We start from the raw sequence: 23,723 nt of genomic DNA on the forward strand, positions 1-23,723 counted from the left end.
GGATGAGGCTATTTTACTGATTATTCAAACAAATTCTTGCCTTAATACATAGCTGTTTGACCCAATCATGATGGGGCAGTGAAACACTCCAGGGCTCCATCCCCCCATGGAAGCTTTGAACAACAAGCAAGAATTGGCAGAAACATCTTTCTCAAAGCTCTAGAAAGCAGGTATTGCAATAACAGGACACGAGCCGAATCAAGAAAAAGGTAACATAAAAATGGTGGGAAAACCTTGTGGCACCCTTACCGGCCCTTTCCCCATCACCTCACCAGCTCAGCATGGAGCCAGCCCATGCATCCAGCGTGGGTACCTGGTCCTGGTTCCAGAGGGAGCTCCCTGGTACAAATACCGGGAGCATGTATGTCTGGCCCATTCTCTTTGGTGGTGGTCTGAGGGACTGAACGCAGACATTTGTTGTGAGCTCACCATCCCAGAACTTGCCCTGCATGTTAGAAGCAGCTCACAGAACTCTCCTCCAGAATGCTTTGGGAGGGCAGCCAAGTAGTGGCTGCCTGGGGCAAGAGATTGCTGCCTGTGGGACACACAATGCAGTGCTCAGAATCATGAGGAAATGCTGTTTCCTAGGGACATTTATATCTTGGACATTTACATCTTGGTAGACAGAGGAAATCCTAGGGCCCAGTGCACATGCATAAGGCAAGATGCATGTACAAAAAGGACCAAGGATGACACAGCATGGGGAAAGGTTTCTTTTTTCCTTCTTCTTCTTTCTTTCTTTCTTTTTTTTTTTTTTTTTTGGTTATCTCCTGGCATTTAAAGTAATCTCTGTCATAATACTAGCTGGATACAAGCTTAAGGAACAGATTGGCTCAGAGTCTAAATATTAGTGATAATTCAATAAAATATCAAAATTTCCAGGTTCAAACAAAAGATTACAAAAACTTATAAATAAACAGGAAATGATGGCCCATACAAAGGAGAATATTAAAGCATTAGAAACCTTCAACAAGGAGGACCAGACCAGTAACATATCAGACAAATACTTTTAAAAAATGGTCCAAAATATGATTAAAGAGCTAAAGGAAAACATGGACAAATAACTAAAGGACATCAGTAAAATGACAGGTGAATACAAAGAGAGTATCAATAAAGAGAAATTATGAAAAGCAACCAAACAGAGCTGAAGAGCATGGTAACTGAAAAAAAAATTCTCCAGAGGGGTTCAACCACAGATTGTAGCTGACAGAAAAAAGAATCACTGAATTTAAAGATGAGGCAATTGAAATCATTCAACCCGAGAAGCAGAAAGAAAAAAGAATGAAGGAGAAGTGAACAGAGCCTGAGGAACCTGTGAGACACCATCAAGTGGACCAATATATATACTGTGATAGTTTCCAAAGGAGAAGAAAGAAAGGGGCAAAGAGACTATTCAAAGAAATAATGGCTGAAAACTTCAACAATTTAATGAAAAACATGAATATACATATTCAAGATGCTCAATGAACTCCAAACAGGATAAATCCAGATAGACCTATATTGTGGTAAATTATGATCAAGCAGTCAAATGCTGAAGATAAAAAGAGAATTCTAAAAGTCGCAAGAGAAGCAACACATCACATATAGGGGAGCTTCAATAAGACCAAGTATCAATGTTTTCATTGGAAACCATGGGGGCAAGGAGGCAGGAAAATGACATATTTAAAGTGCTGAGAGTCAAAAATTGCCAACCAAGAATTCTATATCTGGCAAAACTGTCTTTCAGAAATGAAGGAGAGGGACTCTTCCTAGGCCGGCATGCAAGAAGTAAAAAAGGCCATGTTCAGTTCGAGCATAAAGATTGTGAAGCCCAATGGCAAAAAGCCTGATGAATTCGAGTCTGGCATTTTTCAGGCTCTTCTTGAGATGGAGATGGACTCAGACCTAAAGGCTCAGTTAAGGGAGCTGAATATAACAGCAGCCAAGTAAATTGAAGTTGGTGGTGGTCAGAAAGCTCTTACAATCTTTGTTTCCATTCCTCAACTGAAGTCTTTCCAGAAAATCCAAGTCCAGCTAGTACATAGACTGGAGAAAAAGTTCAGTGGAAAGCACATTGTCTTTACTGCTCAGAAGAGAATTCTGCCTAAGCCAGCTCAAAAAAGCAGTACAAAAATTAAGCAAAAGTGTCCTAGGAGCCTTACTCTGACAGCTGTACACAATGCAATCCTTGAAGACTTGGTATTCCCAAGTGACATTGTGGGCAGGAGAATCCATGTAAAACTGGAAGGCAGCCAGCTTATGAAGGTTTGTTTGGACAAAGCACAGCAGAACAATGTAGAACACAAGGTTGAAACTTTTGCTGGTGTGTATAAGAAATTCACTGGCAAGGATGGTAATTTTGAATTTCCACGGTTTCAATCATAAGCCAAAATGACTAAATAAAGTATCATTCTCAAAAAACAAAAAACAAAAAACAAAAAAAAAGGAGAGACTAAGAAATTCCCAGATAATCAAAAGTTAAGGGAGTTTGTCACACTAGACCAGCCCTACAAGAAATGCTAAAGGGAGTTCTGCAGGTTGAAAGGCAAAGCACACAGGACAATAGATTGAAGCCACATGAAGATATAAAGATCTCTGGTAAGGTGATGACATGGATAAAGATAAATGCCAGTACTACTGTATTTTTGGTCTGTAACTCTACTATTTACTTTCTACAGGATCTAAAAGGCAAATGCATAAAATGTAATAATAAACCAATGTTCTGGGACTCAATGTGTAAAGACGTAATTTGTGACAAGAACTACAAAAGGATGTGGGGATGGAGGGGTGTAAGAACATACTTTGTGTCTGCTATTGAAGTTAAGTTGGTATCAAACCAAGTGAGACTGTTAACAGATTTAGGATGTTAAATTAAAGCCCTATAGTAAACACAAAGAAAATACAGGAGAATATGCTAACTCAGAGAGATGGAAAACAGAGCACAGGTTGCGGGAGGCAGGGAGGTTAAAGGGCAGAGAGGGCAGGGGAGCAGGGAGTTAATGCATAATGGGTGTAGGGTTTCTGTTTGGGGTAAAGGAAAGTTCTAGTCTCAGTTGGTGGTAGGGTACTGCCACACTGTGAATGTGATTAATCCCACTGAATGATATGCTTGGGAGTGGCTGGGATGGGAACACTTATGTTGTATTTATGTTTCCACAATTCAATTAAAAAAAAAAGAAAGAACAACTAAAGAAACAACGACAATTAAATGAAACGTGATCCTGGATAGGATCTAATAATGGTGGAAAATAAAAGCTCACAAAGACATTATTTGGTGATGTATGTTAATGTTAATTCAACTATATATTTATACTGTCTGTAAATGCATGGTTATAGTTCTTGAGGAGAAATACTTTGTCATTGTTCACCAGCTTGTAAAACCCTAGTGTGAGAGCTTAAACATCCAAATAAATAATGAATTGGGGGGGTGCCAGGAGACATTATTGGGACACAGGAAAAAACTGGAATATAGACTATAAGCTTTATATAAACATCAAATTTCTTGATCTTGGGAACTACTTAAGGAGGTTACATAGTAAATATCCTTGTTCTGAAGAAATGCGCATGGAAGTATTATAATTATGTGTTCCAGGAGCATGATTTATGTAACCTGATCCCAATAATTCAGAAAACAGACAGGAAGACAAGATAGATAGATGATGGATTGATAGATGGATGGATAGACAGAATGATATGGCAAATGTGGCAAAATGTTAAGGTTGGTAGATGGGTATCTGAGGAAGTGGGGGTTTGCTGGAGTTCTCTGTATGGGGTTTGTATTATTTTCACAACTGTCCTATAAGTTTGAAATTATTTTAAAATAAAAATTTGTAGAAAAAATAGCAGTTTGATAGAAATTTGACAAAAATAAGAAGTATGTTGTTTCACAGAGCTGAGCATACCAAATTTAAAGTAAAAAAAAATAGTTTCTCTAAAATTTCATGCTAATAGAATACAGTAATCTTTAAAAAGCTATTGAAAAATCAGAATCATTTCAAATTTTTACTGAGATAAGATTAGAAAAGGGTAAAGCTCCAAAAAGAAAAAAAATTAAAAATGAGGATTGAAACAAGTAATTTTTAAAGAAATTAGCAATTCAAACCTATGTATGATGTTGCCCCTGTATCTCAATTCTGGGGGCTGGCAAAAAGTGAGTCCAGACTGAATCCAGAACTGAGATTATTAAGCACAAAGTTTAAAAAGTTTCAGAGAAATGAGAGGTAAATGATTTGTGCACAGCTGCTAGCTAGTGCCCACAGTCCTCATGAGGGATTTTAATGTGTGGAGAGTGGCTTTTCTCTGCCAGATCTGCTGCTTTTGAGGCTCTCAATTAATATAATGTAGAGTGTTTCAATGTATCTCTAAAGCCCTTTTTCTATTAGGTGAACACTCCAGAAGGGTAGTTTTCGAATTCTGTACTCAGTTTCAGCGTTTTCTAGCTTCTGCTTCAGCCTTCTACATCCATGATCACCCGTCCACATGCGCTGCGCTGCAGAGCAGAGCAGAGTGATGGGAAACCAACGTGGGCAAGCTGATCAGAAGTGAACAGAACAGACTCTAACTGAGAGACAGCTAGGTTTTTCAGACTGCCAATTCGATAATAAACTGAAAACTTTAATTCCTTTTCTTTAGCAGCATGGCATAAGCAGTATGAAAGTCACTGCCGACCCTTGGGCTGGGTCCTCATCATGTTTTCTTTTTACATCATGCCATGGGGTAACAATTGTTATTGTCCTCATTTTTAAAATGAAGAAGCTGACTCAGCAATGGAACTTTCTCCAGGGCTGGCAGAGCAGAAATCTAACCCAGGGCTCTCTGCCCCAAACCTGTACTCTTTCGGGCTTACATGTTGCCTCCTCTGAATGTGATGCAGTAACACACAGATGGAAACTAGCCCTTCAAGGACTGGAAGGGCATCAGGTAAGACAGAGTCCCTCCATGTTTTCTATGGGAAAAATGGCATCGCTTTTTTGAATAAAATTTCCAGCAGGCAAGGATAACTCCTCCCAGTCTCCAAATTCAGAAATGATAAAGAACATCTTTAAACAAAATACAGATGGCTAAACATGGCCAGAAATTCAAAATGAATATCTCTGGCATTAACAGTCTAATGGGGAGATGTTATACTGAGGGAAAAAAGATCTTTATGTATGTCCTGATCTGGAAGGGAAAGGGAATTTATAAATACAAATAAAATAGGATAATAGAGAAATTGGCAAGTAGGACACAAGAGAGCTTAGGTCTTTACAATAAAATATTACATACACACAATTTTCTTGAAAACTATTTTAAGGCAGCTTTTTTTACTATCATGAGATACTGATTTTGCTGGGATTATTTTAATAATCACTCATTGAAAATACTTCAAAACATGTTAAGTAGGCTCCAAAATCTTGCCATAGTTACATTTTTTAGCCCCTGAATCCTCAGAGAGAATCTGAACATTCAGGTGCGACTTATCTGACTGTCACGGCCTACAGAAAACCAACAACCAGTTTCAGGTATTTTTTCTTCAATGTAGAATGAATTGACTGACTGAATTGAGCTGTTTAGTATCTCCCCTCCTGGGATGTCACTTCCCTGAAGAATTTCCACCAACATAAAACTAATCTTTTCAAAAGACAGGCATTCCCTTAAAATTAATTTGAAGCTTTTCCTAATATCAAACATTTTAAAGCAGAAAAAGCAATGTTTCTAAACAGAAACATATTTCTATCTGTTCCCAAATTCTAAATCCTAATCAGATTTAGTCCAAATGCCACTTAATAAACTACATGTTCCAACTCAGAAAACAAGACATGCTGCTAACTTAACATTTGGTGACAAACGCCTCTTTCTTCAAGTTTTCCTCACTGGTGTTATTATTAGCAATGAAGAGAGTGACTTGTAAGCAGGCTTTTTTTTTCAAAGGGTAAAGCAGAGCAGGGTAGATTTTCATCCCTCAAGTATTTCCCATGATCTGCAAAATACTTTTTGGATCATTGTGATTTCCTAAAACTATAGGGAGACGTTTTAAGTATGCTGTCAATTCATTTTCATTTCATAAACATATATTTAATTGCTTCTAAATGCTACACACAGAAAAATAAAGTTTAATTAAATATTAAATTAAATAATTAAATACCTTCCAGGAGGGCAGGGGCCTATCTTGTCCACCACGTGCCTTTCCAAGGCCTGCCTAGCACAAGGCACTGCTTGTCAAATACTTGCTGAAATGTGAATGACAAATCCCTGCCTTCAAGGAGTTTGTAAACCTCAAAGACAAGTGCCATGCACTGGTCTAGGCTTGGGGGATACAGCAGTGAGCAAAACAAACCTTGGGCCCTCTAGTGAGGATCAGAGAGGAAACAAACTTTAATTATATATATAATACAATATGAATAGCAGGGGCTCTAAAGAAACAAGAAAGCAGTGTTAAGAGTCAGGGGAGTGAGCTTTTCTGGATAGGATGCCCATACACTTGGAAGAACTTTCAGATGAGACAACATTTGAGCCGAGACTCAAAAGAAGTGAGGCATCAAGCCTTGTAACTATGTTAGTGGAAAGTGTTCCAAGCAGAGGGCACTAGCTAATATGCAGGCAACTGATGATACAATCTGCAACTAGTATAATGAGATATGTGGCACAGTTTTGCTTGCTGTTCATCCAAACTTACTCCTGGGCACCTAGTTAGACCGCAAGTCTCAGCCTCCCTTGCAGTTCAAGGTGGTCTTGTGACTTGTCCTTGCCAAGGAAATACAAGGGGCAAGGTTTTAAGGGGCATGTATGCCCACTCCATGCTCTCTTCTTCCCTTTCCACATATGCAGAGCAAAATAGGCATCAGAGTCACAATGTGGAAGGGGCCTGGGTCTCTCATCACTGCATAGAAGACAGCCACCCACCAAGAGACCATGGTTATGGACAAAATGCTCTCCTCTATTACACTGTGTGTTCCTTGAGGGCAATGATCATGTCTTTTTCATCTTCACAACCCTAGAATGTGGCACACGGCTCCTGACACATGGCAGGTACTCAGTATTTTTTTTTTTTTTTTAAATCATCATTTTATTGAGATATATTCACATACCACGCAGTCATACAAAACAAATTGTACTTTCGATTGTTTACAGTACCATTACATAGTTGTACATTCATCACCTAAATCAATCCCTGACACCTTCATTAGCACACACACAAAAATAACAAGAATAATAATTAGAGTGAAAAAGAGCAATTGAAGTAAAAAAGAACACTGGGTACCTTTGTCTGTTTGTTTCCTTCCCCTACTTTTCTACACATCCATCCATAAACTAGACAAAGTGGAGTTTGGTCCTTATGGCATTCCCAATCCCATTGTCACCCCTCATAAGCTACATTTTTATACAACTGTCTTCGAGATTCATGGGTTCTGGGTTGTAGTTCAATAGTTTCAGGTATCCACCACCAGCTACCCCAATTCTTTAGAACCTAAAAAAGGTTGTCTAAAGTGTGCGTAAGAGTGCCCACCAGAGTGATCTTTCGGCTCGTTTTGGAATCTCTCTGCCACTGAAGCTTATTTCATTTCCTTTCACATCCCCCTTTTGGTCAAGAAGATGTTCTCCGTCCCACGATGCCGGGTCTACATTCCTCCCCGGGAGTCATATTCCACGTTGCCAGGGAGATTCACTTCCCTGGGTGTCTGATCCCACGTAGGGGGGAGGGCAGTGATTTCACCTTTCAAGTTGGCTTAGCCAGAGAGAGAGGGCCACATCTGAGCAACAAAGAGGCATTCAGGAGGAGACTCTTAGGCACAAATCTAGGGAGGCCTAGCCTCTCCTTTGCAGCAACCGTCTTCCCAAGGGTAAAACTTATGGTAGAGGGCTCAACCCATCAAACCACCAGTCCCCTATGTCTGTGGTCATGTTAGCAACCATGGAGGTGGGGTAGGCGAATACCCCTGCATTCTCCACAGGCTCCTCAAGGGGGCACTACAACTTTTTTTTTTTTTTTTCCTTGTTTGTCTTTTTTCTTTTTTTTTTTTTTTTTTAACTTTCCCTTCTTTTTTAAATCAACTGTATGAAAAAAAAAGTTAAAAAGAAAACAAACATACAATAAAAGAACATTTCAAAGAGACCATAACAAGGGAGTAAGAAAAAGACAACTAACCTAAGATAACTGCTTAACTTCCAACATGTTCCTACTTTACCCCAAGAAAGTTACATAATATAGCAACATTTCAGTGAACTTGTTCCTACTACATCCATCAGAAATTAACAGACCATAGTCATTTCTGGGCATCCCCAGAACGTTAAATAGCTTATCTGTTCTTCTTGGATTATTGTTCCCCCTTCCTTAATTGCTCTCTACTGCTAGTTCCCCTACATTCTACATTATAAACCATTTGTTTTACATTTTTCAAAGTTCACATTAGTGGTAGCATATAATATTTCTCTTTTTGTGCCTGGCTTATTTCGCTCAGCATTATGTCTTCAAGGTTCATCCATGTTGTCATATGTTTCACCAGATCGTTCCTTCTTACTGCCGCGTAGTATTCCATCGTGTGTATATACCACATTTTATTTATCCACTCATCTGTTGAAGGACATTTGGGTTGTTTCCATCTCTTGGCAATTGTGAATAATGCTGCTATGAACATTGGCGTGCAGATATCTGTTCGTGTCACTGCTTTCCGATCTTCCGGGTATATACCGAGAAGTGCAATCGCTGGATCGAATGGTAGCTCTATATCTAGTTTTCTAAGGAACTGCCAGACTGACTTCCAGAGTGGCTGAACCATTATACAGTCCCACCAACAATGAATAAGAGTTCCAATTTCTCCACATCCCCTCCAGCATTTGTAGTTTCCTGTTTGTTTAATGGCAGCCATTCTAACCGGTGTTAGATGGTATCTCATTGTGGTCTTAATTTGCATCTCTCTAATAGCTAGTGAAGCTGAACATTTTCAGTATTTATTGAACAAATGCTACGGAATTGGTAAAAATAGCAGCGAGTTCTGGTTAAAAGGTAGTTGAGGAAATGGAAGGTGGGGTCAGGCAAGTGTTTGCAATAGGGACATTTTAAGAATTAACAGGATGAGTGGCTTATGAAGAACAGGTAGAGTGCAGGGGGTGGATATTCTTGGTAGAGGAAAGAGCATGAGCAAAGAGTGAAGGGAAATACACAATGCATTTGAGGGACACTGATCCAAAAACGTTTCCAAGCTTGTGTACTTGCCATTCAACATTCATTCATTAAGCAGCTACTATGTGCAGGGCTCTATGTAGGTGCTGGAAGTACAAAGCCTGGTAAGGCCAGACCCTGATAGAAAGGAATCTTGAAGTAACCAGAAATGAAGAGGGGCTGTGGCCATTCTACTGGGAGCTATGAGTGAGAAAAAGATGAGAAAAGGTATGATACACATGTTTAAGTTTACGGAACTGCGAACGGTGCTGCCTCTGGTAAGTCAGCTCCATGAGGGCAAAGACTTTGTTTTATTCACTGCTTTATCTCCAGTGCCTAAAACAGTGCCTGCATTTATCAGATGTCGAATGACTAAAGATTTGGATGGGGTTCTTAGAAATAAAGCTAAAAACTAGGAGGCATGGATGGGATCCCAGAAGGAATCAGAGAACCCTGATGGGAACAATGAGATCAGATTTGCATTTTACAAGATCACTCCAGAGGAGAGAAGACAAGATGTGAAATAAGACAACAGGAGGCAGGAGGGGGTGGAACGAAAATCAAAGAATTTAGGAACTATGTAGGAGGGCAGATTTCACAGGGCCTGCTTTGTTTTTAAGTATATATAAATAAGGCGAGTCTAGGATAACTCCTAAATTTAAGGAAATGCAGGTTTGCAGAAAACAACACTATGGAGTATTTGGTGAAATGGGGTATCTGGGGAAAACAGATAGCCCATTTGGGATCCAAGAGGAAATGTCCAGAAGGCAGCTGGACTTGCAGGAGGGATGCTTCAGGAGGAGGTCTGATCTGGAGTCAGAAATTTAAGCAGCATCTAGCTGACAGCTAATGTCATGGAAACAAAGGAAACTACCCATGCCTGGCCACTATTCATTGCTATACAAGTTGTGCACTGTTCATCTCTGAGGGGTTCCAGTTGCCAGATCACTGTAGTCTTGTACAATTATACAGCAATTTTCTAGTAGATGACTGTAAAGTATCTTGAGAATGGGATGGCTTTTTCTAATTCACCAAAGGCATTTTATAGGTGAGCAAAAGGTTTGCCAAAAGAACTGCTGCAGAGCAAGCACAGGTGAGGGGAAGAAAAGAGGAGAGAAAGGAAGAAGGCAGGTAGGGGAGAAGAGGGACATGGCAATTCCATTTTCACTTTGGCTTCATTTTAAACGAGTTAAACTGTAAAAAATCTTATATCCTCTACATTTAAGATCTCAACAATTTTATTAACCCCTAAAGCTTTCAGGGTTTCAACAGATTCTGTTAATATATGGAATATCAGGAGTCTACTGAAAACAGACTGCTCCTTGTTCTCTTGCAGAGATCTCAATGTTCTTCCTTTGGCTCACAGATTCGGGGGCTCCATTTTCTTAGTAAAATGATGACAGTGATGAAAACACCTGTACAAATGCACACTCACGTGTACACAGTTAACAATTCTCCTCTGCCTCCCAAATCTTGTTTGCAAGAATTATGAGGTTAGAATAAAAATCACTTTGGGAATTTTCAAATGCTTTCCTAAAACTAGAAATAAATCTAAATAATTGAACAATACCTATAATGGCACAGATGGATCCTGAGTTTCTTTCTACAATATTTAGGTACAGCAAGTTGTACTGTGCCAAGCCAGTGGTTCTCAACTGGGAGCAACTTTGCTCCCCAAGGGACATTTAACTATATCTGGAAACATTACTGGTTGTCACAGCTGAAGAGAGATGCTACTGGTATCTAGTGTGTAGAGGCCAGGGGTGCTGCCAAACGTGCTACAATACACAAGACAGCCCCCCACAACAAAGAATTAATTATCTGGCCCAAAATGTAAACAGGGTCAAGGTTGAGAAAATCTGTGTTAAACTATAAGCTTCTTGAGACGTAGAGCCAGGAAGAACTTCTTGGCATAGAGCAGATAAGACTAAAATAAATGGAAGACAGTTATCACACTATATTGAAGAAATGGGCAACAATTACACTTATTGTCTTCCTTGTGATATCACTGCCTTCTAAGACTCCGAATTCAAATTACATGAAAGTCAATAACAGGCATTAGAAACCTGAATGAGATATATAATTCAATATACAACTTTTTCATAAGGCAAATTCTATAATTTCTATCAAATTCTTGAGTAATACACTAAATTTCTGCCCCAAATGAATAAAATATTTGAAAACCATAAACATGTCTTCTTGTATAAAATCCTATTCTTTTCCAAGGGTCACACAAATAATAATCAACACCAGTAATAATGAAACCACAAACAAAACACTTCTTGATCACTGTTCTCCTACATTTTGGTACCTGCAATTTTGGCAGTTAATTAAGATGAAAACCAAACAGAATGAAATAAAATTAAAAGCTAAATATAAGTGATCTAAGCTAATCTCACTCTGAGTTCTTTTATCTCATTACTAATTACTGCTTCCCACACCTTACCTCAATAGCCATTCTGAATTTGTTTTCTCAAAATTCAAATGAGAGTAAATGACTTTCACACATTTTTTAAATGAGGGATCCGATTTAACTTCCATCATTTGCTTTGGTCCTGACACTAAAATTGACAGTATTCCTAATTTTAAAGTTCTACTTTAATTTTCACTGGAACTAAATGAAAAAAGAAAAAAGACTTTTCTTTAAAAAAACAAAAACAAAAAGCCCTAGGCAATCATATTCCTGCCCTTATTGGAAATGGAGACAGCATATCACTATCCCAAACCAGCACCTTTCAGTAGCTGAAGCTTTTTTGTCTTCACCCTGAATGTTACAGACAATGGCTCCCTTAAGCATCAGATGCCCTGGAAGCGCTACAATAGCTGAATGGATTTTCATGGAACATAAATCACATTCCCACTACCTGCCACTTACAAATCTGCTTCTCATGAACCTTGCACCCTGCACAATATGGCTCATCATGGCCTCTGCGACAGCTATGAACAAGGGGACTGTCTGCATGAGTAGATAGAGGGCAATTTTCCTTTTGACACTTTTTTCCCCCTTGGTGCAGTGAATTTTTTGTTTTGAAATCTCAGGAACATCCAATTCCTCCAGGTCAATTAAATCTTAAAATACTTACGTACTTGCATTTTTCATATAACTGGTAAGCATTTTAATGAGATTTTAGGAAGCTTGTTTGCTCTCTTCCCAACATATCTCCATATAGATCAGATCACCTGCTCTTATTTTGCATGAGGACTTTCAAGTGACTCTTTATCCCATTTGGGGACTCTTAAAGGACTGAGTAGTAAACAGACACACAGTAGATATCACATGTACTGGTTGAGAAGTTTTTTCCCATACATGAATTTCCTAAATTCACTTAATCCTCTTGAAACTAAATTGTTGAAAAGAATAATGATTAAAGAAACTGCTGCTGATGTGATGTCATCTTTATACATCTAACTCCATTGCTCTGTATTATGTTTAACATGCTTTAAAATGGGAATTATGCGTAGTTCTTAGAGGGACTGAAAAGTTGCCTGGAATTTTACAGCTTTTATCACAAAGCACTGGAAGATTCCGGGGACTCTTTGAAAGTCACACAAGCAGCATTTCTGTTGAGCAAATCACAGCTGCCAACATCAGCCTGAGTACCTGTGTTCTCTTCTTTCCCCCTGGCCCAGAGCACCCACCTCACCTGCATGCCCCACTCAGACATCAACAGCTGCTGCAGTGAAGCGGTCCAATCACAAAAAGCACTTCCCTGTGAGTGGTGTAATGCCAAAGGCTCTCCAGGCACAAAATCATGAAGCAATTTAAAGCAAGCTTGGATAAAAAGCTGAATGAACAATTAGAAACCCAAAGAAAATGCAAGAGAAAGTTCTTTGGTTTTAATGAGAGGGGAAAGAAATAGGCAGACAGCATCGTGCATATATTTGGAAGGGAAATGAAAGAGAGGAGAGGCAATAACTGTTACGTCTGGTTTAGGGAATGGTTAGAAGAAGAAAAAAATGAGTTTCCCTTACTTTGGCTTATAATTATAAATGCTTTCTAAGTCAGGGAGAAGCAAGTGATATTTAACATAACTGAAAGAGAAGAGTTATCCGTGCTGACACAAAATAAAGACTGAACATTCTACTGAAAGTGGTTGGAAATCAAGACTTGCACTTGGCATGTGAAAGCCTTACAGGGAAAAGCATCAGCCCAAACTAGTCTCATAGGGAAAAAAAAATCTATTAATGAAAAGACCTTTGCATGGGAAAAAGATGGCAGTGGGGATGTACGCTGACAACATGGAGAATAATACTAAAGACTAAAGCCAAAACATGTGATTCCAATGTCAGGCCAGGGCCCAGCTGGAGCAGCGATGGGAAAGAAAGATACCATACAGAGGAGACCCAGAGAGCCAGAGCAGAGTGAAGTGGGTGACAAATTGGTGCTAAGACTCCACAAGCGGCAGGCTTGTTTTCCTGGCGTCCGAGGATGTAAGAGGCTTTTACACTGGACGGGCGGATGCTGGGGAGGCAGGCGGGTGGCATATATGCAGTCGAGCTTTACTGTGAAGCTGCAAGATGCGTCTCCATCAGCACAGCAGGGGAAACATGAGGCAAACAGAAATGCCGGCCTCTGAGACATGTGGGTGCATGGCCCTGGGCAGAAGCAGAGCACACAGAATGGAAGATCCAAAACCCAGCACAGCACATCCTCCGGGCCAACAAACATGCCTTGGCCTTGAGAGGAGGAATCAAATACTGTAGTCTATTGTCACAGAAACAGCTGTACTGCAGCCTACCCAGCCAAGTGCAGGAAAGGCGTGATGTCTTCAAGAGGGTGCAGGCTCCTTCCTGAGAGGGGCAGAAACCAAGCTGCCCCCAACCCTGAACGCCTCACTGGCCAACTCATGCAAAGAGGCACTCAGTATAAGATGGTATAATTGACATAAATCTCCCCCTCTCTCACCTCCCCAGCCTCCAGCCGATAATCCATCAAAAAGAACTGACTGAGCATCTCCATAATCTGTGAGGGCTGTGTGGATGCAGAGGTATGAAATACACTCCCTGCCCTCAAGGAGCTTCTTGTCATCCAGGCCAGTTTTTGTTTGTTTGTTTAACTGCGGGTAGCCTCCCATTGTGGATAGCAAAAATCAATTAAATGATACAATATCAGCATTGTTTTCAACACATAAAAAGTAGAAGAGAAAAGACCTTGCAGAACTTTTGATTCCAATGTGTGGGCCCACAGCCAACAAATCACAATGTTAAAATATATTTCTTACTGTGGGGCAAAGTACAAAGTTTTAAAGTAGCTGAAAACAGTAACATTCCCTGTTTTCAAAGTAGAGAAAACTAGTAACATTTGACCATTTACAAAGAACTTTCACACATTCTGTTTTATTAAATCATCCAGAAAAGCCCATGAGGCAGTCATAATTATGCTTGTTTTCTCAGGAATTCAGACAGGTTAACTGACTTGTCCAAAGCAGCACAGCAGAGCCGAGACTTAATCCGAGATGGTACATCCTTGAATACTACAGGAGTTCAAAGATGATGGTGAGCAAAATGGACTGGAGAGGAGAGGGAGGCAATCAGACACAAGGTATAATTGGAAATGGGCTTGGAAAGACAGGTAGGACTAGGCTGGGGCAGACGAGCAGAAATGAACAAATGAGCTGGGCTGGTTTGGGAATCAGTCAAAGAGTCCAGCTCAACATAGCAGAGGGTAACTGGAAGTTCAGAGCAGACTAAAGGAGCTGGCCAGACCCAGGCAGCCCTATCAGTCCTGTGACTTCAGGCACAAAGGCTAATTTATTTGAGCCTCACCTCATCAATAAAAGAGATAACAACAGTACTTACTTCAGAAGGATTATGTGAAATAATATATATAAAGTACTTGTGCTCAATATATGATAAGTTTGCCAGTTTGAATGTATTATGTCCCCCAAAATGCCATTATCTTTGATGAAATCTTGTGTGGGCAGTTGTATTAGTGTTGATTAGATTGTAATTCTTTGATGGAGTGTTTCCATGGAGATGTGACTCAATCAACTATGAGCAAGATCTGTGATTGGAGGTGTTACCCTACCCATTCAGGGTGGGTTGAATTAAATCACTGGAGCCATATAAAAAGCTGGCAAACAAAAGGAACTCAGAGCAACCAAGAGTCACATTTTGAAGAGGAGCTGCAGCTGAGACAGACACCTTTTGAAGATGGCCATTAGAAGCTGACACTGACATTTTGAAGAATGCCATTTTGAAACACAACCTGGGAGCAAGAAGACGCCAGCCACGTGCCTTCCCAGCTAACAGAGGTTTTCTGGATGCCAATAGCCTTTCTCCAGTGAAGGTACTGGATTGCTGATATCTTACCTTGGACACTCTATGGCCTTAAGACGGTAACTTTGTGACCAAATAAACCCCCTTTATAAAAGCCAATCCATTTCTGGCATTTCTCTTAACGGCAGCATTAGCAACCGGAACAATATGCAAAAAAGAAGTTATCTCACCTATGTGAAATCCTGCACTGATAAATAAATGAACACACATCACTTTATTTGGCTCTCTCTTGTCTATGAGACAAGTTGTTAGTGCTCAGGACACTCCAGCCCAGAGATGACTTACACTGGGGCTTTTGGTCTGGGCCTCTTACTACCAGGTGGCAGAGGCAAAAATAAGCCTGGTAGAACCTCAAAGACTAAGTAGTGGGATTTAGGCATCTGGCAGCAGGACTTAGGGATCTTAAAAGATTTTTGAGTAAAGAAGATATTGTCAGTGGGGATAGGGGGCTGTGTTGAGGCTCTGAAATTAGGGAAATAATATTGTTCTCAGAAAACTTTAAAAGCCAAGATATGCAAAGCCATTCTAGGGAGATAGCTCCAAGGCCTGTAAAATTGAAAGTATTAACAAATCTAGGGGAAAGAATGTCAAGCAGCAGAGAAAAGCAGAGATTCGAGAGACCAGCACATTCACAGAGCAACGTATGGGGGACAGAGGCCTTGGCAGCATCCTTAGTCCTTGGAGGGTCCAGGGTTACTGGCAAAGTCTGCCCAGGTGGAGAAGAGCACAGGCAGCAGAAGCCAACTCTCTTTGGGTACTCCCACTGGCAGGCCTCCTTACCGGGAAAAGGATGCCTCAGACTTAATCTGATGCCATTTGACACTTAACTGCTCTTTGTTTTAATTCCATACTGGCCAAGTAAGCATCTGATTATGATTTGGCTTCCCACGCAGGCCTGCCTACGCGAAGAGAATGCATACTGATTGTTCCCACACTAGAATCCCAGCCCATAGAATGGAAATAGAAACAGCTCTATTCTTATTTTAAGTCAGTAAGCTGACAATCTGGTTTTATATATCCACTTCCTGAACCGGGTTAACACGATGGAAAGATTAGCTAATGCTCATAAAATCAGTCTCTGAGGCTACAGGGCTGAACGTCACCAAGCGACCAAGGATGTTCACTGAGAGGTTACATGGCCCTGCAGAACTTCTTGGGAAAATCCACTTGACCATCTACAGGAATGGCCTAATGGAAGGAAGCTTCAGGAAGGCTGGTCTAGCTGCAGCAGAGTATACGCGGTGGCTGGGAAGTCAAGGGAGGCATGAGTCAGCAAGGCTAGCTCGTAGGCCACAAATGTAAGGTGACTGCCAGTGCAAACTAGAGGTGAGGCAGTAAGAATGGAAAAGAAAAGGAAATACGAGAGAGACTTAAGGGGGTAAAAGAGAAGCAAAGAATATTCAAAGATGTTCTTTGACCGAGGGGGCCTTGCGATGGTTTGAAGCTTACCCCCGAAAAGATCATGTTCTTAAAGCTAATCCATTCCCATGGGTGTGGACCCATTGTGAGTAAAATCTGAATTTAAATTAAGATGTGACCCATCTCATTCAAGGTGGATCTTAATTCTCTTACTGGAGTCCTATATAAGAGGATAAAAGATGACAGAAAAAAGCCCCAGAGAAGCTAAGAGAGAGAGAGAAGCTCAGAGAGAAAAGCCAGGGAAGCTGAGAGAGGACACAACAGAAAATAGAGCCAAACCACAGAAACAGAGAGGAAGGCAATGAAGCCAGAAGCTGGAAGCAACGAAACCCGGGAGAGAAGGGAGAGACAAGCAGACGTCGCCAAGTGCCTTGAGGATCACCGGTAACCGGTCTTCAGGGAGAAAGCATTGCCTGCTGATGCCCTGATTTGGACATTTTCATGGCCTCGGAATTGTAAACTTATAAGTTAATAAATCCCCATTGTAAAAGTCAACCATTTCTGGTATATTGCATTTCATCAGCTTTAGCAAACTAAAACAGGCCTCCAGCGCTGAAGACAAAGATGACTTGCTGAACCTGATTTGGTTTGAGATATATTCATCTGAGCTGAGATGAGTAGCAATGTCCAATCCAATGACTGGTTGGGACCACAAAGGTATTCATTCTGTAGCTTGATAATCCATTCCTTCCACAAAGATTTATTGTTTACACTGTGCCAGACGTTACTCTACTATGCACCAGGGATATAAAGTCAAAGATCCCTGCCTTCAAAGAGCTTACCTTACACTAAGTGGTGTTGACAGGCAGGTCAATTATCTACTCTAGTAAATACAGCAGGGGCTTTCAAGGGGTTTGCATAAGCACAACGGGAACATCTCAGATAATCAATACCACAGAGGAGAGGACCAAATTTTTCAGCCAAAAGAGAGCAATCATTTTTAAAGAGAAGAATCAGTGTTATTTTTTTCACCTTCTTGACCAACAAGTCCATGGAAATGCTGCTTTTTAAGTCAGCCATCACACCATACCTAATTTTACTTCCTTTCATCCTACAAGTGGTAAATCAACAAGAGGACAGGAAAATAATGGCCTTATCCGAAAGACTGCAGCAACATGTGGAGAAACTCCCGATGATAAAATTAAGACAAATACCAGACCTGTGACAGCCCATGAAAAGGCAAACATCTAATACCCAGGCAAATCCCAAACCTGTAAAGGCACTGCGTACTTAAAGAACCACAAGCTCATCTAGCTTCATCATCTGGAACAAAGTTTCCAGTATGCGACTCATATTAACAATTCAATTTTCCATTCAGTGAAAATTTAAGAAATCTAAAGTCTCAGAGCGAATAACAAAAGCAAAATTAGAAATCATGACAATTCCAGGATATTGTTATCTCCAACACAGTAATGTTAAGTATACAAACCAAAGAAAATGTTTTTGTGCCACCAGGAATTGAGAATTCTGGAAAGACATAGGATCTTCCTCAATCACAACAGAGTTGAGAGTGCTGAATGACAGACATAAAAATGCAGAGAAAGATCTCAAAAAGCTGAAATGAAGACAGCGTTGGTTAAAGCCCCTACTTCCTGCCAACATTTTTTTCTTCCCCATCCCCACTCTCCACCCCAGTGTTAATATAACATACTAGCTGAGTTTGCAGAAGAGTAAGACTGGAAGATTTGGGATTTCCATTACACATTCTGTAGACATAGCCTCAAAACTCCTTTGCCCCTGGTAGACTGCTCTTGTTGACATGCATTTTTTAATTTTCCCGTTGGCCAACACTGAAGAACATGATAGAAAAATGCTCTAAAAATTCTTTATTGTATTTAACATAGGGATTTGCTAAAGACGTTTCCCACTTTATCATCTAGTATCCATTTTATAAGGCCCTTTAATTTTTTGTAAGCAGTATCATGTATTTTGTTAACACAAACCTGAGCATGCCTCCCTTTTTGCACCGGCTAACAGGAAGCTCAGAGCATATTTGCAGTTCACCTTAGGCAAGTTCAGCCTCCTCCCAGTGTAAATCACTCCTTTGCCCTTGTTTTACCTTCACACATTCTCCTAATGTATTTAAAGACAACAATAAGATTGTAATGGTAATGCTAATATTAACAACAAACCTTAACTGAATGTTTATTAGGCAGTTTGACACTGGGGCCTAACCTCTTACCTCCTCCCTCATGTGACTCTTTAAGCTCTATATGTAATACTGTAAGCCATATCTAATACAATTTTGGAAAAGGTAGGGGATGAAGTGATTGACATGGATGACTGGTCTGATGGATGGGTGGAGAGCACACATTTCTGTGGTGACTTTTCAACCAAATCACAGAAAAAAGGCAAAAATGGTGGCAAATGGTTTGGAGATATGCTAAGTAAGACTTGGAACATCTAGGCTTGAGACTATAGACTTCTGCATTAACAGCAGTCCTAGCTGTGATTTGTGACAAAACAAAACAAAACAAACTTGCTTTGTATAAGGGCATATTTAAATCCCCTTAGCAGGGGAAAAGGGAAAAAAAAAATAGGTACATGAAAAGGGACAAGGCAGTGTCTGAAACAGCTCAGAACCAAGGGAGCTTAGGTCTATGGAGGGAAATTAACAGAGGGAGGATTTGAGGAAGTATCAACATGAATCAGACTTTGCCCTTGAGTATTGGATGCTTACCTATTCCCTTGATGAGATCAATGTTCTTTCATTTCACGTTTCCCTTCTTCCTCTCGACTCTTCTGTCCCGCCCCTTCTCCTCCATTAGTCCACCACCCACCTCCTACAGAATTGAGCAAGCAAAACTGGCTTGTATATAACAAGTGTGAGAGCCTCACCTGGCAGCAGGCTGACATCTTACCTACCCTGAGAAAGCCAGAGAATCAGGCCTCTCAGGGCCTGCAGCAAACCCAACGAAACAAATCCCATGTAGTATTAGTTCCTGCAGCTTACTCGGAGCCCACCTGTTCATTTTACTCACTTTAGCAAGTTCTAGCAGGCTTGATTATTTGGCTTTCAAACCCAAGGCTTATTACAAAGCAGCAAATTAGAAGTGGGGAAAGGGACCGGCTACAAGTTATACTGACAAAAGTTAAAAGTGACAGCGAAGGAGGCCACGTAACATCGCAAAGGGCAGTTTGAAAAACTAAGACAACTTAGAGGTCTGCGGCCATTCACAGAGGGGAGGCCTCTGTATGGCGGGGGGGTGGGGGTGGGTGTGTGCAGGGGTGGCTGCCAAGCGGGCCCAGGGCCACCAGTGGGCCACAGAGTTACTGCACGGGGCTGGCAAACCCCAGCAAGCACTCAGCACTGGCACAGACAGACCACCCACGTACAGTTTCGAATGTTTTTCAAATTTACAGATGTTAGCATAATCAATAAGAACACTAATTAAAAGCATGACTAAACCTATGGTAGCATTTTTGTTACACAGTTTCTCAATCAGATAAGTAAAAAAAAACATCTACTACGTTGCATGGAGGTTTGGGAACTCTGACACTGGAAAGGGGGTCCCTGTGCTTGAAAAGGCTGGGAACGCACCATATACCGGAAGATGTGCCTTGCAGCTGGACAAATCTGGCTTCAAATCATGGCTGTTTCTCTCAGCTGAACATCTGTAAAATGGGCGTGAAATCACCTACATCATAAGGTGGCTGTTGTCTTTAAGTTTTTATTTTGAAATAATTTCAAACTTATAGACAAGTTATAAAAAGAATACAAAAAATGAGACAACTCCAATGTAACCTCTACTCAGATACCCAGATTTGCCAATTTTTAACACTGTGCTATATTTGTTATATCGTTCTATCTTTGTATATATGTATCCATCTATTTATCTATGATTGATCACTCTATTTTCTAAACATTTGAGTGTAGGTGCATATATCACACTGTTTTAACACTTAATACTGCCACATACATTCCCTAAAATAAGAATATTCACTATGTAACCACATTAAGTACAGTTATCAAGTTCAAGAAATTTACCATTAATAATAAAGCATACAGTCTATATTTCATTTTTTTCAGTTGTCTCAATAACATCCTTTGGGCATTTTCTCCTCCATTATTAGACCCAGGATCATGTATTGAATTTAATTGGCATTGTTTCTATAGTCAATCTGTCTTTTCTTTATTGTGGTAACAGATATACAACATAAACTTTCCCATCTCAACCACTTCTAAGCATACAATTCAGTAGCGTTAATCACATTCACAATGTTGTGCTACCATCACCACCAAACATTACCAAAACTTTTCTATCATCGAAACAGAAACCCTGGACTCATAATACATTAACTCCCCACTCCCTCTAACTCTGCCCATAACCTGTATTCTACTTTATGCCTCTATGAATTTGCATCAATATTTTATATAAGTTATATAAAATAACTTATATAAAATATATAAGTATATATTTTATATACAATATCTGTCTTTTTGTGTGTGGCTATTTCACTCAACGTGATGTCATCAACGTTCACCCACGTAATAGCATATATCAGAACTTCATTCCTTTTTACAGATGAATAATATTCCATTTTAGATATATACCACATTTTGTTTATCCATTCCTCTACTGACGACACTTGCTCCGTCTTTCAGCTACTATGAATAATGCTCCTATGAACGTTGGCATAAAAATATCCTTTCAAGTCCCTGGCTTTCAACTCTTTGGCATATACATCTAGAAGGGGGATTGCTGGGCCATACGGTAATTCCATACTTAATTTTTTCCGAGGAACCACAAAACTGTTTTAAACAGTGGCTGCACTATTTTACGTTCCCACCAACAATGTAAAAGGGCTCCTGTTTCTCTACATCCTCACCAAGACTTATTATTTTCCATTATTTAAACAATAGCCACTCAGTTGGGCCTGAGGTGGCATCTCATTGTGGATTTAGTTTACATTTCTCTAATGACTAATGATGTTGAGCATTTTTTCATGTGCTTATTGGCCATTTGTATATCTTCTTTGGAGAAATGTCTATTCAAGTCTTTTGCCCATTTTTAATTGGGCTATATGTCTATTTTGTTCTTTATATATTCTGGATACTAAATTTCATCAGATAAATGTTTTCCAAATATTTTCTTCCATTCTGTAGATTGTCTTTTCACTTTCTTCATAGTGTCCTTTGATGTACAAAAGTTTTAAATTTTGATGAACTCCATGTATGTATTTTTTTCTTTCGTTGTTCATATTTTTGGTGTAAAGTCTAAGAATTCATTGCCTAATACAGGGTCCTTCACATATTTTCCTGTTTTCTTCTAAGAGTTTGATAGTTTCAGCTCTTATTTTTAGGTCATTGATCCATTTTGAGTAAATTTTTATAAACAGTGTGAGGCAAGGTGTTCTGGTTTGCTAATGCTGCCATCATGCAAAATACCAGAAATGGATTGGCTTTAATAAGGGGGGCTTATTTGGTTACAAATTTATAGTCTGAAGGCCACAAAAATTTCCAAATTAAGGCATCAACTTGAGTATACCTTCACCGAAAGAAGGCCAATGGCATCCAGAAAATCTCTGAGGTGGGAAGGCACGTGGCTGGCATCTTCTAATCCCAGGTTGTGTTCTGCTCCTCTCTCAGTTCCTGTGCTTTCCTCAAAATGTTGCTCTTGGGGTGTTTTGTCCTCTCTTAGCTTCTTCAGAACAAACTCTAGGCTATCATCTCCGAAGCCTCAGCAAAAGTGCTTTCAACGGCCACCTCCAAAATGTCTCTCTAAGCTGCAGCTGCTCTGAGCTCCTTCTGTCTGTGAATGCTTTTATAGGATTCCAGTGATTTAGTTAAGGCCCACCCTGAATGCGCAGGGGTCCATGTCTTCATGGAAGTAATCTAATCAAAGGTATTACCCACAGTTGGGTGGGTCACCTCTCCATGGAAACAACCTAATTCAAGAATCCAACTTAATCAACACTAATACATCTCTCCCCACAAGACTGCATTGAAGAACATGGCGTTTTGGGGGACATAATACATCTAAACTGGCACACAAGGGTTCACTTTCATTCTTTCGTGTATGGATATTCAGTTTTCCCAACACCATTTGTAGAAGACACTATTTTTTTCCCCACTGAGTGGACTTGGCTCCCTTGTCAAAAAGCAATTGGCCAAAGATGTGAGAGTTAATTTCTGACCTCTCAATTTGATTCCATTGGTCTATAGGTCCGTCCTTATGCCAGTACCTCACTGTTTTGATCCTCATAGACTTTTGTAAAGAAAATAGCCCAGGATGGTGACTATTTCTTCTGATGAATAAGTTTGTTCATATATTCAATAAACAAATACCAAAAAGCATAACCAGACATTGTATACATAATGGGAAACCTCCAAAATTTCTGCTGTCATGTGTGTGAATAGTCCAGTGGGGGAGACAGTCAAAAAAAAGGCAATCAGGATATAGGGAGATAAGCACTAGAACACAAAACATAGGAGCAATGCATGTGAAGGACATCTAAGTCAGTCTACAAACTAGGGTGAACAATGCCTATGGTACAGCACAGTTGTGAAGATTAAAAGAACTTTAATTAATTACTAAATTGGCAAATATTTAAATGGTTCTATGTGCTGCCACTGTTTCAGGGGCTGGTGTCACAGCAGAAAGCAGACTAAGACCCCTGGCTTGGTGAAGCTTCCATATGGGTTGTGGTGGGGGAAGAAGTTGGGATGAAATAATAGACAGATAATAAAAAATATGTGTGAATTAGTATCTTAGCTGCTAAAACAAACACTGTACCATGCAATGGGTTGGCTTAAACAATGGGAATGTATCGGCCCAGGGTTTTGAGGCTAGGAGTAGTTCAAATTCGAGGTATCAGCAAGGCCATGCTTTCTCCCCTAAGACTGTAGCATTCTGGGCCTGGCAGCTGATGATCCTTAGTCCTTGGCTTTTCTGTCACATGACAA

General features: G+C 40.1%; 1 protein-coding gene and 1 pseudogene across 1 annotated transcript in view; one reads left to right on the top strand and one right to left on the bottom strand.

Moving 5' to 3' along the window:
* TSPAN5 (tetraspanin 5) overlaps window positions 1-23,723 on the bottom strand; it is a 176,718-nt gene that overhangs the window by 73,791 nt on the left and 79,204 nt on the right. The gene's annotated exons all lie outside the window — the stretch shown is intronic.
* Window positions 1,780-2,364, top strand: LOC119529067 (annotated as a pseudogene).

The sequence above is a fragment of the Choloepus didactylus genome, chromosome 3 (assembly GCF_015220235.1).
Source record: "Choloepus didactylus isolate mChoDid1 chromosome 3, mChoDid1.pri, whole genome shotgun sequence".
NCBI lineage: Eukaryota > Metazoa > Chordata > Mammalia > Pilosa > Megalonychidae > Choloepus > Choloepus didactylus.